The sequence below is a fragment of the Pyrus communis genome, chromosome 2 (assembly GCF_963583255.1).
Source record: "Pyrus communis chromosome 2, drPyrComm1.1, whole genome shotgun sequence".
Lineage (NCBI taxonomy): Eukaryota > Viridiplantae > Streptophyta > Magnoliopsida > Rosales > Rosaceae > Pyrus > Pyrus communis.
In genome coordinates, this window is record NC_084804.1 from 2,778,596 (window position 1) to 2,794,758 (window position 16,163).

The 16,163-nt window shown below is 35.3% G+C and overlaps 2 long non-coding RNA genes across 2 annotated transcripts; both read right to left on the bottom strand.

The window, feature by feature from the left end:
* Positions 1–816: 816 nt before the first annotated feature.
* On the bottom strand, positions 817–2,480 carry LOC137724385 (uncharacterized). The gene is made up of 4 exons (XR_011067373.1): positions 2,385–2,480; positions 2,123–2,285; positions 1,948–2,021; positions 817–966 (listed from the first exon to the last, which is right to left on the bottom strand). It is a non-coding gene; the product is annotated as an uncharacterized lncRNA (long non-coding RNA).
* A 4,478-nt stretch (positions 2,481–6,958) lies between these two features.
* On the bottom strand, positions 6,959–9,312 carry LOC137723214 (uncharacterized). The gene is made up of 4 exons (XR_011066869.1): positions 9,217–9,312; positions 8,955–9,117; positions 8,780–8,853; positions 6,959–7,794 (listed from the first exon to the last, which is right to left on the bottom strand). It is a non-coding gene; the product is annotated as an uncharacterized lncRNA (long non-coding RNA).
* Positions 9,313–16,163: the final 6,851 nt, after the last annotated feature.

Sequence of the window (16,163 nt, forward strand, 5' to 3'; positions counted from 1 at the left end):
CGAGGATCGGTAGCGTGGTACCAATCTTTTCCAATTCCATTTTTTTTATTTATTTTCTGCTTTTTTGTTTATTCCTTTGAGTTTTTTTCTTCGTACGTTACTTTGTCTGAGTAACCATTATTAAATTCAAATATCTTTAAATTTAAGTTTTAAATCATTGATTACAAATGTTTAAATATGTACGATAATAGATTTTGCATGAAAAAATATATTTTGAAGAATATGAGTTTGATAGTTTGTTGTTATGGTAAGAGAACTAAAACAAACATAAGCAAAAAATAAAAACTAAAAAACTAAAAAGAAAAAATTGAAAAGATGGGTTCGGTATGAATCTAGCGATTCTTAATGGGAATTGTTGCTAACACGCTACCGACAGTTCTTGTTGAAAATCAGTAGCAAAGTACTGATCATATCCTTTTCTATTTCATTTATTTATTTGGAAGCAAGTTTACGATTTATTAAGCAACAAATGTATATTTAGTAGACTATTTAAGTCGAAAACTAAAAAAATAAGTGAAAAATATAGTAGGGAGGCCCAAAACATTGTTAAAATGGCGTTCCACCCATAAGAATATAACAAAAAGTATTACTATAATCTTCGAACTTCATGGTGAGGTGAAGGCAAAGTTTTTATTTTCATGAAATATTTTTTGCGAGCATTAAGCAAAATTTATAAGGCATTTGGAAGCGGATTTACAATTTATTGAGCAACAAATGTATATTTAGTAGACCATTTAAATCGAAATAAAAAAATAAAGGAAAAATATAGTAGTGATGACACACCCCGTCCCGAAGGAGGGCATGCTGGCCGTCACGTGAGAGTGACGTAACCATTTACATAGTACGGAAGCTTTAAAGATACAATTTCTAAGATAAAACACCCAGAGGTGAGTCCTAATTTTTGGCCATTCTGTCAGAACACCGTTGAATTTCCTCGTAGTCACCACACCTTTTCAATTCTTGAACCTGGAGGGGCGCAAAACAAAGTTGAGTGGGTCAGCAAAACGAACTTATTCAGAACCTTCTTTTCTCTTTGAATATACTAACCCCTCGCCGTAAAACAAGTATAATTTCCCAGAAAATAAACATATATACGTATGTATAAATATGCCAAACATGCTCAAGGGTATATCATTCATGCTCAAGAATATGCCATGTCGGAAACTCATAATGAAATGTAAGTGCTCATGTATAATTCACATCAATAACATATAATCTGGCAGCCGGGAGTCACCTAACGTGACCTGTACGGCTGCATATAGAGCTCAAATCTCAACTCAATATCTGAATCTGCACACGAGTCGGAACCACCTAACGTGGTCTGTACGACAGGCTGGGTGTAATATATATATGTATGCTCTAGTGCTACGATCACGTGAAGCTGGGCGATAAATCGCGGGTCACCTACAAGTCGGAACCACCTAATGTGGTATGTACGACAGGCTTGCACCTAACTTGGATCCAAGGCGAGCATGCGGTGCTGGTGAACATACACGTGAAGGCTGTGCCCTGGCCTCGGGCGGGAGCACTAACACCGGGGGTGCAGATTATGAGCTCTCTAAGCATCTCAAGCTACTACTACATACAAACATGAATACCACTTACCTGGCACTTACCTGTGCGTCCACAGCACCAATACACATATATAAATTTATGCCATTACTAATGCATGTGATGATAGTATTTCAATCGTATTCCAAATGTATTTCATACGTATATCAAATGTATTTTGTACGTATATCAAATGTATATTAAATGTAGCTTACCTGGGCCTCCTCAGCACCATGCAACAGTATGCATAATTATGGTAATGCACATATTAAAATATGATGCATATATGACAGGATATTTAATTCGTATTTCATTTAAAATACGTTTTCTGGGAAATACGTCAAGCATACGTATATATATATATATATATATACTGAAAAATAACTGCCCACTCACATATCACATCGACGTCTCGTAGGTCCCTGAGCCTCCCCTAGATTGGTTACATTCTTCTTCTGTATAATTTTCACCTATACAAACAGTAACCAAATTGACGTTATTTAACGCACATACACCAAACATTCGTCCATAACTTTCTCATATGTTGCTCAATTTGGGTGTATGAATATACCACGGTGATCTACACGACGTCACGAACGCGTGACAATTTTCAGAACTCAATTTGGAGCTCTCACGCGCCCCCACGCGCCCTGTTCACGCGCTGCCCACGCGCGCGTCTTCTTCCTCGCGTCGCCGGACTGGTTTCGCCGGCGGTGGGTGTTTTGCCGGAATTTCTGGGTAACTTCAAAGTGTCATAACTTCTTCATTTCTTAACCATTTTCGACGTACTATATATCAAAATGAAGGTATTGACGAGACGAACACATCCATACCTGCCTTGACCCCTAACTCGCCGTGGATTCGCCGGAAAAAGCCCCGAAAGCTCCGGCCAAACTTTGAACTTGTCATTCTCCTTGTTCTTACGTCCATTTTTCACGTAATCTATACCAAAATGAAGCCCTAATCATAATCTACCACTTTGGACTAGTTTTAGGGCCTAAAAACAACGGAATCAAACTTTTCCAAAAATACGAAAATTCGGCCAAACTTACAGTTCGTGATCCCGACGTCCAAATCCTTCAAACGAAGCACTCCAAGCTTCCTTAGGACCTCACCAAGCTTCCTACAAGCTTCAAAATCCCAAAAACATCAAGTTTTGCGTGTGCATGAACAGTGCACACGCACAGTGAAATTGAAATCCATGTTTTCCGAAGTGAAACTCACCTGAAATTGGTACCTTCGTGTTCGTGTGGTCTTCAGGAGAACGATGGTGGTCTTAGATCCTTCGTTGGTATAGTTTTAGGGTGGTTTTGTGGTTGGTCCGTGTGAGTTCGAAGGAGAGAGAGAGAGAATTGACAGAGAGAATGAGAGATTTGTGAGGGATGAGAGAGAGAGACAAGATACAGAAATGGGGGAGAGATTTGAGGGATGTGGGGTTCCTACCCAATCCCCAAATCATCAAGTTATAACATATAAACGTAGTTCTAAGTCTTAAATTTAAGTCCCTAAAACTAATGAATATTCCAATTAACATTAGTTTAGGAACTTCAGGTAAAAACCAATGCCAACTTTACGCCCCTTAGTCCCGTTTAAGGGCATCTTCGTAACTTCACGTCCTCGGAATTAAAAATTCCGGGACGGGTTGTGACAATCTTCCCTCCTTATAGAATTTCGTCCCCGAAATTCCAACAACCAACTAAATCATCTAAACTCATACAATAGCTTCGGATAAATCTCTCTCATCCGATTCTCCTTCTCCCACGTAATTTCTTCCACTGACTGCTTTCTTCACAAATTCTTTACCAATTACACTGTCTTAATTCTCAATACATTCTTTTTCCAATCCAAAGTCGTCCTTGGTTCCTCAACCAGTCTAATCCGGATTAATTCTCAATAGTTGCACCGGAACTCCATGTGACGAATCTGCCACCTAGTGACAACGCATCGAAATATAATACATTATGCACCTTAGCCAATTCTGAAGACATCACCACTTGTATGCAACTTCATCGATTCCTTTAGTGGTCAAAAACGGTCTGATGTGTTTAAGACTTATTTTGTCTCCTTTCCAAATCTCACTATTTCTTTTCGTGATGAAATTTCTAAAAATGTTGAATCATGAAACACATCATGCTCTTACAATAACTCTGGAAGTAATTCAAGCAACTTCACTTACTCTTCGATGATCACATAAAGTCCGATGTACTTAGGACTTAATTTGCTTTCCTTTCCCCAGCCGAATCATACTTTTCTAAAGTAAAAACTTCAAAATTATAAGATCATCTACGTTAAACACTCGATTAGTGACATGTTCAACTATTAATTTCTTTTGCCATTCCTGGCTACTCTCAGGTTAAACTTAATCACCTGAATACTTTGAGAAGACTCATCCATAGTTTCAGGGCCTACCAAAACTCTTTCGTGATCGAATCTTCTCTATCCAGAAGTATTTCTTCCACAAATCAACAAAAATCGACACATTTCATGGTCCTTATGGCGTTACTTTGGAAACTGTGCAACCAACATACTTAAGAAACTCAGCAGTTCCGTAACCCAAATCTCTTCTCCATAAAACATATAAGTACTGTTGCACTGTGGTTGTTACTCAACACTGGAGTAAATGTACTAACTTGGTACATTGATCAACTATCACTTCAAGTTCAATCATAACCATCCTATTCTCGAACTCAGCAATCTTTCTTTTTCCCTTCTTTCTTTGCCTTGGTTAATTCTTAATTTTCTTCGTTAACCATTTGAGTCTTGAGTACGACCTTACTAAAAAGACTTAACTTGAAAATTAGCAATTACAACTTCTTCTCAAACTTCCATTCTCAACTTTACTTCAGTTGATTTCCAATACATAAGAAGACAATCTTGGCAAGCGTGCCAGACATTAATTCTTACTGCAGTCTTCTCACCAAGTGCATCAGCTAGAACAATTTTACGATCACCCTGGTCGTACAATCATGTTCATTAAACAATTCAATCCACCTTCGCTGCCTCATATCAAAATCCTTCCAAGTAATGGATATTGGAGACTTTTTGGATTCATAAAAATCTTGCATTCTTACCAAATATAATGTCTTCATAACTTCACAGCAAGAATGGTAATCATGACTTCCAAATCACCAGTAGGGTAATTCATTTCATGAGGTTCCTTTTTGTCGTGAAACATATGTAATCACCCTAACATTTGCATCAACATGCATCCAATACCATTCAAGAAACATCACTAAAAATTTATGATTACCACTATTCTCTGGGAATACTAAATTACGTGCATGAGTGAGGAAATGCTTCAGTTGTTGAATCCTTTGCTCACAATTTCCTTCCCACTCATACATAACCTCTTTTCTCAACAATCTCGTCAATGACAAAGCAATGACTGAAAAATCTTTCACAACCATCCAAGATAGTCTGGTAAGCTAAGAAATTCCGAATCTCAATTACGGCTCGTGGTTATTCCAATTTCTCAATTCCTGCTGCCTTTTAAGGATTCACTTGAATACCTTCAGCAGATATAGCAAATCTTAGAATGCCACTTGATTCATTTAACTTTAGCATTTGCTAAACTTAGCATACAACCAACGTTCTAACAATCTTTACTTCACCGACTTAATATGTTTACATGCTCTGCTCTGGCTCAGAATGTACCAGAATATCGTCCATGAAAATGATAACAATTTATCAAGGCATTCCTGGAATACTTCATCCATCAACTTATGAAACAGCATGAGTATCCGCATAGCATCACCAAAATTTATAAAGACTATAACAAGTCCAGAAAACAATCTTAGGATCGACGTCGCTCAAAATCTTCAATTGGTAATGGACAGACCTCAAGTCGATCTTTGAAAATTACGCAAATACTTCTGAGCTGATTTATTAAACATCAGTACACCATCTTGGATAACGGTTCTCAATCGTTACCCGATTCCATGGTCTATAATCAATGGATAGTCTTTAAAGTCCATTTTCTTTTTCACCAACGAACTGGGCTCCTCAAAAGTGTTGTATTAGGTTGAATGAAACTTTTATCAACCAATTCTTTCAACTAAATTTCCAATTCTCTTAACTCATCATGAACTAATCTCTAACATAAAATTTTATACCTGGAAACAAATCGATATTGATCTTCACATTTCTGCCTGAAGGCAATCCAGGTAAACTTTCAGGGAAAACATTGAAAAAGTGTCCAATCCCTTTTTCATTTTTCATATTAGTAGGACCAACATTATGTAGTACCGCATAAGATGAGTACCCTTGTAACCTTCTGATAACAATCTCTTTGCTCTCACAGCAATGTTAACGGCCTAACTCAATCCACTTTGCCTGCCCACCAAAGTAATCTCTGATCAATCAAATCGATGGAAAGTAACTAAGTTCCCGTAGTAATCCATCTTGTCATGATTTAACGCCATTAAACTGTGCCTAAAATCACTTTCAGTTCCTCGATATCCCACAAAATAAAATTTACTGGTATAACTTTAACTTTCACCTTTATTGAACACCTTGAATAACACTAACTCATGTAGGTAACCTACTTGTTTACTTGCTTAACAGATCCAACCAATAAGTTATAAATATTACGGTCTGCAGCCCGTAATACAGATAAATCACTGTTGTCTCGATAAGTAAGCAACAATTCCTGAAGGTATTACATTTCCATCTTACTCTATACAGGGATAATTACATATAAACACCTCAATCATACTCCATCATCACTTTCTTTGGCAACATCATCCATAATACGAAATACATCAGCCAGAGTCAACTAGAATGACTTGTACGGCTGATTCTCTAGCTCAACTATTTATGCTAGCATATTAGCCGGAGTTACCTATAGTAACCTGTACGACTTACTCATCAATTCCTCATGTGTCAGCCGGATCCACCTTTCGTGGTCTGTTCGGCTGAACATTCAACTTATCAAACATCTTGGCACCCACAGTTCATATAACCCAAACTAATGATCCAAACACCTGCTGGACTGATATTGGTGGTATCAAGGAAACTGTCAGGTAATAACTAATTCTAGGGACAATTCATAACTCTATATCCCTTCTGTCTATACAACCACATTCACTGATTCCACACTTTCCAAAGTGTTTAGTCTTGTACCTGCTGCACAAGGTACATTTCCCTTACTCGAGTCACCTTGACTCTGAATCTGGAATTTCCAGTAAGTCTATCACTTTGACTTTGACCAATGGCATTAAAACCTCAGTTGGAAGAATTAGCTCTAGCTTCACTTCTCTTGAAGCTCTGAATCTTTCTATATTCTTGATATGACGAATCATTAACTTTATTGTCCTCTTTTGATTCCCATTCTTTTATCATTCTTCTTTACTCTCGCTGAACATGTTCTTAGAGTCCTCAAGGCTCAACAACATCTTGTATACTCCTGGTAAGAATTACAATGGATAGTGGTCACCCAAAATACCACTGCCTTATGCCACCCAGCCTAAAACAATATAACACTTTAATCAAAATAGCAGCAATATTCGAATGGGACGAGGCAAGTCTGAGAACTTTCTATAATACTCATTGATCGTCAGCTTTCCTTGTCTCACATTTGCAAACTCTTGCTTTCTACCATCATAAGATGCCGAAGGAATAATTCTTTTCTTTAAACAAGTCCTTAAACAATTCTCAATCGGCTGTTTCCTTCGGTGACAACGAATTATACTCCTGTTTCCACCAGGATACAAGTTCATAACTCAAACCAGGTAGTCGTCTCAACCCTTCTGTCAAAAGGAAGATTCCTTTGACTTGCATAATCTAAAACATCTTTTCCAATTGGTTAATCCATCACTTTGCTCCCTCAGGTTCATCATTTCATAAGGTGATTCAAATTCAACTCATAACCCATCTTAAAATGTCCCTTTTTGATAATATACTGAATCACCAAAATAATAGTTTCCCCTAATAGCTAAATCAGAGAGACTAAATTCCTCTAACTACGTGGTTTGCTACGAGGCGGTGTAGTTCTGACAGAATTCACTAGAACTTCTCAAGATGTCCAAGATTGAAACTAGGCTCTGATACCAACTGACACACCCCATCCCGAAGGAGGGCATGCTGGCCGTCACGTGAGAGTGACGTAACCATTTACATAGTACGGAAGCTTTAAAGATACAATTTCTAAGATAAAACACCCAGAGGTGAGTCCTAATTTTTGGCCATTCTGTCAGAACACCGTTGAATTTCCTCGTAGTCACCACACCTTTTCAATTCTTGAACCTGGAGGGGCGCAAAACAAAGTTGAGTGGGTCAGCAAAACGAACTTATTCAGAACCTTCTTTTCTCTTTGAATATACTAACCCCTCGCCGTAAAACAAGTATAATTTCCCAGAAAATAAACATATATACGTATGTATAAATATGCCAAACATGCTCAAGGGTATATCATTCATGCTCAAGAATATGCCATGTCGGAAACTCATAATGAAATGTAAGTGCTCATGTATAATTCACATCAATAACATATAATCTGGCAACCGGGAGTCACCTAACGTGACCTGTACGGCTGCATATAGAGCTCAAATCTCAACTCAATATCTGAATCTGCACACGAGTCGGAACCACCTAACGTGGTCTGTACGACAGGCTGGGTGTAATATATATATGTATGCTCTAGTGCTACGATCACGTGAAGCTGGGCGATAAATCGCGGGTCACCTACAAGTCGGAACCACCTAATGTGGTCTGTACGACAGGCTTGCACCTAACTTGGATCCAAGGCGAGCATGCGGTGCTGGTGAACATACACGTGAAGGCTGTGCCCTGGCCTCGGGCGGGAGCACTAACACCGGGGGTGCAGATTATGAGCTCTCTAAGCATCTCAAGCTACTACTACATACAAACATGAATACCACTTACCTGGCACTTACCTGTGCGTCCACAGCACCAATACACATATATAAATTTATGCCATTACTAATGCATGTGATGATAGTATTTCAATCGTATTCCAAATGTATTTCATACGTATATCAAATGTATTTTGTACGTATATCAAATGTATATTAAATGTAGCTTACCTGGGCCTCCTCAGCACCATGCAACAGTATGCATAATTATGGTAATGCACATATTAAAATATGATGCATATATGACAGGATATTTAATTCGTATTTCATTTAAAATACGTTTTCTGGGAAATACGTCAAGCATACGTATATATATATATATATATATATATACTGAAAAATAACTGCCCACTCACATATCACATCGACGTCTCGTAGGTCCCTGAGCCTCCCCTAGATTGGTTACATTCTTCTTCTGTATAATTTTCACCTATACAAACAGTAACCAAATTGACGTTATTTAACGCACATACACCAAACATTCGTCCATAACTTTCTCATATGTTGCTCAATTTGGGTGTATGAATATACCACGGTGATCTACACGACGTCACGAACGCGTGACAATTTTCAGAACTCAATTTGGAGCTCTCACGCGCCCCCACGCGCCCTGTTCACGCGCTGCCCACGCGCGCGTCTTCTTCCTCGCGTCGCCGGACTGGTTTCGCCGGCGGTGGGTGTTTTGCCGGAATTTCTGGGTAACTTCAAAGTGTCATAACTTCTTCATTTCTTAACCATTTTCGACGTACTATATATCAAAATGAAGGTATTGACGAGACGAACACATCCATACCTGCCTTGACCCCTAACTCGCCGTGGATTCGCCGGAAAAAGCCCCGAAAGCTCCGGCCAAACTTTGAACTTGTCATTCTCCTTGTTCTTACGTCCATTTTTCACGTAATCTATACCAAAATGAAGCCCTAATCATAATCTACCACTTTGGACTAGTTTTAGGGCCTAAAAACAACGGAATCAAACTTTTCCAAAAATACGAAAATTCGGCCAAACTTACAGTTCGTGATCCCGACGTCCAAATCCTTCAAACGAAGCACTCCAAGCTTCCTTAGGACCTCACCAAGCTTCCTACAAGCTTCAAAATCCCAAAAACATCAAGTTTTGCGTGTGCATGAACAGTGCACACGCACAGTGAAATTGAAATCCATGTTTTCCGAAGTGAAACTCACCTGAAATTGGTACCTTCGTGTTCGTGTGGTCTTCAGGAGAACGATGGTGGTCTTAGATCCTTCGTTGGTATAGTTTTAGGGTGGTTTTGTGGTTGGTCCGTGTGAGTTCGAAGGAGAGAGGGAGAGAATTGACAGAGAGAATGAGAGATTTGTGAGGGATGAGAGAGAGAGACAAGATGCAGAAATGGGGGAGAGATTTGAGGGATGTGGGGTTCCTACCCAATCCCCAAATCATCAAGTTATAACATATAAACGTAGTTCTAAGTCTTAAATTTAAGTCCCTAAAACTAATGAATATTCCAATTAACATTAGTTTAGGAACTTCAGGTAAAAACCAATGCCAACTTTACGCCCCTTAGTCCCGTTTAAGGGCATCTTCGTAACTTCACGTCCTCGGAATTAAAAATTCCGGGACGGGTTGTGACAAGTGAGGCCCAAAACATTGTTAAAATTGCGTTCCACCCACAAGAATATAACGTAACATATTACTATAATTTTCAAACTTCACGGTCAGGTGAAGGTAAATATAAATAGTTTGTACGACATTTTATGTACGAATTTGTAAAAACTGACTAAAACCAATGGCACCCACGTTTTTTTGTTAAAAATGCAAATTTTTTATTTTCGCTAAATATTTTCTTTGAGCATTAAGGAAAATTTTGTAAGGCATTTGGAAGCAGATTTACGATTTATTGAACAACAAATTTATATTTAGTAGAGTATTTAAGTCAAAAACTTAAAAAATAAGTGAAAAATATAGTTGTGAGGCCCAAAACATTGTTAAAATAAGGTTCCACCCTCAAGAATGTTAACAGAAACTATTACTTTAATTTTCAAACTTAACGGTGAGGCGAAGGTGAAAATAAATAGTTTGAACAACGATTTATGTACAAATTTGTAAAAACTAACAAAAAATCGTGAGTGTAACACCAATGTTTTTTGTCAAAAAGGCAAATTTTTTATTTTCGCGACACATTTTCCATGAGCATTAAGGAAAATTTATAAGGCATTTGGAAGCGGAATTACGATTTATTGAGCAACAAATGTATATTTAGTAGATTATTTGTGTCGAAAACTAAAAAAATAAGTGAAAAATATAGTCGTGCGGCCTTCAACATTGTTAAAATTGGGTTCCACCCTCAAGATTACAACAAAAATAATTACTATAATTTTTAAACATCATGGTGAGGTGAATGTAAAAATAAATATTTTGAATGACGATTTATGTACGAATTTGTAAAAACTGATAAAAAACAATGAATGTTAACACACGTTTTTTGTCAAAAATACAAATTTTTTATTTTCTCCAAAAATTTTCCGGGAGCATTAAGGAAAATTTTACAAGGCATTTGAAAGCGTATTTACAATTTATTGAGCTACAAATGGATATTTAGTAGACTATTTAAGTCAAACACTAAAAAAATAAGTGAACAATATAGTAGCGAGTCCTAAAACATTGTTGAAATGGGGTTCCACCCTCAAGAATATAACAAGAAGTACTACTATAATTTTCAAACTTCACGATTAGGCGAAGGTGAAAATAAATAGTTTGAACGACGATTTATGTACGAATTTGTAAAAATTGACTAAAAACTATGAGTGTTAATCCATGTTGTTTTGGTCAAAAATGCAAATTTTTATTTTTGGGCAATATTTTCCGCGAGCATTAAGGAAAACTTTATAAGGTGTTTGGAAGCAGTTGTATGATTTATTGAGTAACAAATGTATACTTAGTAGAATATTGAAGCCGAAAACTGAAGAAAAAAAATATGTGAAAAATAAAATAATGCGGACCAAAACATTGTCAAATGGGGTTCCACCCTCAAGAATCTCAATGGAAAGTCTCACCTTAATTTTCAAAACTCCACACTGAGGTGAAGCTAAAAATAAATAGATTGAGCAGTGATTTATGTACGAATTTGCAAAACCGACTAAAAGCAGTGAATGTTAACCCATGTTTTTTTGGTCAAAAATGAAAATTTTTATTTTGTAAAATTTTTTTGCAAGCATTATGGAAAACTTTATAAGGTGTTTGGAAGCGGTTTTATGATTTATTGAGCAACAAATGTATACTTAGTAGAATATTTAAGCCGAAAACTGAAAAAATAAGTGAAAAATACAATAGTGGGGACCAAAACATTGTCAAATGGGGTTCCACCCTCAAGAATCTCAACGAAAAGTTTTTTCTTAATTTTCAAAATTTCACGATGAGGCGAAGGTGAAAACAAATAGATTGAACGATGATTTGTATACGAATTTGTAAAACCGACTAAAAATCGTGAGTGTTAACCCACATTTTTTTGGTCAAAAATGCAAATTTTATTTTTGGGCAATATTTTCCGTGAGCATTAAGGAAAGCTTTATAAGGTGTTTGGAAGCGGTTTTATGATTTATTGAGCAACAAATGTATACTTAGTAGAATATTTAAGCCGAAAACTAAAAAAATAAGTGAAAAATAGAATTGTGAGGACCAAAACATTATCAAACGGGGTTCCACCCTCAAGAATCTCAACGGCAAGTCGTACCTTAATTTTCAAAATTTCACAGTGAGGTGAAGGTGAAAAAAAATAGATTGAATGAATGATTTATGTACGAATTTGTAAAACTGACTAAATCGTGAGTGTTAACCCACGTTTTTTTGGTCCAAAATGCAAATTTTTGTGCGAGCAATAAGGAAAACTTTATAAGGTGTTTGGAAGCGGTTGTATGATTTATTGAGCAACAAATATATACTTGGTAGAATATTTAAGCTGAAAACTAAAGAAAAAAAATATGTGAAAAATACAAGAATGTGGACCAAAACATTGTCAAATGGGGTTCCACCCTCAAGAATCTCAATGGAAAGTCTCACCTTAGTTTTCAAAACTCCACATTGAGGTGAATCTAAAAATAAATAGATTGAACGGTGATTTATGTACGAATTTGCAAAACCGACTAAAAACAGTGAATGTTAACCCATGTTTTTTTGGTCAAAAATGAAAATTTTTATTTTTGTAAAATATTTTTTGCAAGCATTATGGAAAACTTTATAAGGTGTTTGGAAGCGGTTTTATGATTTATTGAGCAACAAATGTATACTTAGTAGAATATTTAAGCCGAAAACTGAAAAAATAAGTGAAAAATACAATAGTGGGGACCAAAACATTGTCAAATGGGGTTCCACCCTTAAGAATCTCAACGGAAAGTCTTATCTTAATTTTCAAAATTTCACGATGAGGCGAAGGTGAAAACAAATAGATTAAACGATGATTTATGTATGAATTTGTAAAACCAACTAAAAATTGTGAGTTACACCCACGTTTTTTTGGTAAAAAATGAAAATTTTTATTTTTAGGCAATATTTTCCATGAACATTAAGGAACACTTTATAAGGTGTTTGGAAGTGGTTTTATGATTTATTGAGCAACAAATGTATACTTAGTAGAATATTGAAGCCGAAAACTGAAAAAATAAGTGAAAAATACAATAGTGAGGACCAAAACATTGTCAAATGGAGTTCCACCCTCAAGAATCTCAACATAAAGTCTTACCTTAATTTTCAAAACTTCACAGTGAGGCAAATATGAAAACAAATAGATTGAACGATGATTTATGTACGAATTTAAAACGACTAAAAATCGTGAGCGTTAACCCACGTTTTTTTTGTCAACATGCAAATTTTTATTTTTGCGAAATATTTTCTACGAGCATTAAGGAAAACTTTATAACTTGTTTAGAAGCGGATTTATGATTTATTGTGAAACAAATGTATACTTAGTAGAATATTTAAGCCGAAAACTGAAAAATTAAGTGAAAAATACAATAGTGAAGACCAAAACATTGTCAAATGGGTTCCACCATCAAGAATCTTAACGGAAAATCTTCCCTTAATTTTCAAAATTTCATGGTGAGGCAAAGGTGAAAACATATAGATTTTACGATGATTTATGTGCGAATTTATAAAACTGACTAAAAATCGTGAGTGTTAACCCATGTTTTTTTGGTCAAAAATGCAAATTTTTATTTTTGGGTAATATTTTTCACAAGCATTAAGGAAAACTTTATAAGGTGTTTGTAAGCGGTTTGATGATTTATTGAGCAACAAATGTATTCTAAGTAAAATATGTAAACCAAAAACTGGAAAAAAAATAAGTGAAAAATACAATAGTGAAGACCAAAACATTGTCAAATGGGGTTCCACCGTCAAGAATCTCAATGGTAAGTCTTACCTTAATTTTCAAAATTTCACGATGAGGCAAAGGTGAAAGCAAATAGTTTGAACGACGATTTGTGTATGAATTTGTAAAACCGATTAAAAATATTGAGTACCCACGCTTTTTGGTGAAAAATATAATTTTTTATTTTCGCAAAATATTTTTCGTAAGCTCTAAGGAAAACTTTATAAGGCATTTGAAAAGCAATAAATGTATATTTAATATAATATTTAACATGAAAACTAAGAAAATAAGTAAAAAAAACACAGTTGTGAGGCTCAAAACATTGCTAAAATGGGGTTGCATCCCCCAGAATATCAACAAAAGTCTAACTTTAATTTTCAAAATTTCACAATGAGGCGAAGGTGAAATAATTACATTGGACTATGATTTATGTACAAATTTACAAAACTAACTAAAAACCGGGACTGCTAACCCCTGTTTTTGGTGAAAAATGTGAATTTTTTATTTTCACGAAATATTTTCCATGAGCTTTCAGGAAAACTTTATAAGGCATTTGGAAGTAGTTTTACAGCTTTTTGAGCAATAAATGTATACTTAGTATAATATTTAAATCGAAAAGTAAGAGAATTTGGGAAAAATAAGATTGTAAGTGTTAACCCACGTTTTTTTGGTCAAAAATGAAAATTTTTATTTTTGCGAAATATTTTCTGCAAGCATTAAGGAAAACTTTATAAGGTGTTTGGAAGCGGTTTTATGATTTATTGAGCAACAAATGTATACTTAATAGAATATTTAAGCCGAAAACTTAAAAAATAAGTGAAAAATACAATAGTGAGGACCAAAACATTGTCAAATGGAGTTCCACCCTCAAGAATCTCAACGGAAAGTCTTACCTTAATTTTCAAAATTTCACGGTGAGACAAAGGTGAAAACAAATGGATTGAACGATGATTTATGTATGAATTTGTAAAACCGACTATACATCGCGAGTGTTAACCACTTTTTTTTTTTTTGTCAAAAATGCAAATTTTTATTTTTGTGAAATATTTTTCGCGAGGATTAAGGAAAACATTATAACATGTTTGGAAGCAGTTTTATGATTTATTGAGCAAAAAATGTATACTTAGTAGAATATTTAAGCCAAAAACTGAAAAAATAAGTGAAAAACACAATAGTGAGGACCAAAACATTGTCAAATGGAGTTCCACCCTCAAGAATCTCAACAAAAAGTCTTACCTTACTTTTCAAAATTTTTACGGGGAGGTGAAGCTGAAAATAAATAGATTGAATGGTGATTTATGTATGAATTTGCAAAACTGACTAAAAGTAACACCCACGTTTTTTTTGTCAAAAATGCAAATTTTTATTTTTGAGAAATATTTTCCGCGGGCATTGAAGGAAACTTTATAAGGTGTTTGGAAGTGGGTTTATGATTTATTGAGCAACCAATGTTTACTTAGTAGAATATTTAAGATGAAAACATAAAAAATAAGTGAAAAATACAATAGTGATAACCAAAACATTATCAAATGGGGGGTTCCACCCTCAAGAATCTCAAAGGAAAGTCTTACCTTAATTTCAAAATTTTTACGGGGAGGCGAAGGTGAAAACAAACAGATTGAAAGATGATTTATTTACGAATTTGTTAAACCGATTAAAAAACGTGTGTGTTAACCCACGTTTTTTTGGTCAAAAATGCAAATTTTTATTCTTGCAAAATATTTTTCACGAGCATTAAGGAAAACTTTGTAACGTGTCTGGAAGTGGTTTTATGATTTATTGAGCAACAAATGTATACTTAGTAGAATATTTAAGCTGAAAACTAAAAAAATAAGTGAAAAATACAATAGTGAGGACCAAAACATTGTCAAATGGGGTTCCACCCACAAGAATCTCAATGGAAAGTCTCACCTTAATTTTCAAAACTTCACATTGAGGCGAAGCTGAAAATAAATAGATTGAACGGTGATTTATATACGAATTTTCAAAACCGACTAAAAGTCGTGAGTATTAACCCACATTTTTTTTGTCAAAAATGCAAATTTTTATTTTTGCAAAATATTTCATGCAGGCTTTGAGGAAAACTTTATAAGGTGTTTGGAAGCAGGTTTATGATTTATTGAGCAACAAATGTATATTTAGTAGAATATTTAAGACGAAAACTTAAAAAATAAGTGAAAAATACAATAATGATAACCAAAACATTGTCAAATGGGGTTCCACCCTCAAGAATCTCAACGGAAAGTCTTACCTTAATTTTCAAAATTTCACGGTGAGGCGAAGGTGAAAACAAACAGATTGAACGATGATTTATTTACGAAATTGTAAAACTGACAAAAAATCGTGAGCATTAAGGAAAACTTTATAACGTGTTTGGAAGCGGGTTTAGGATTTATTGA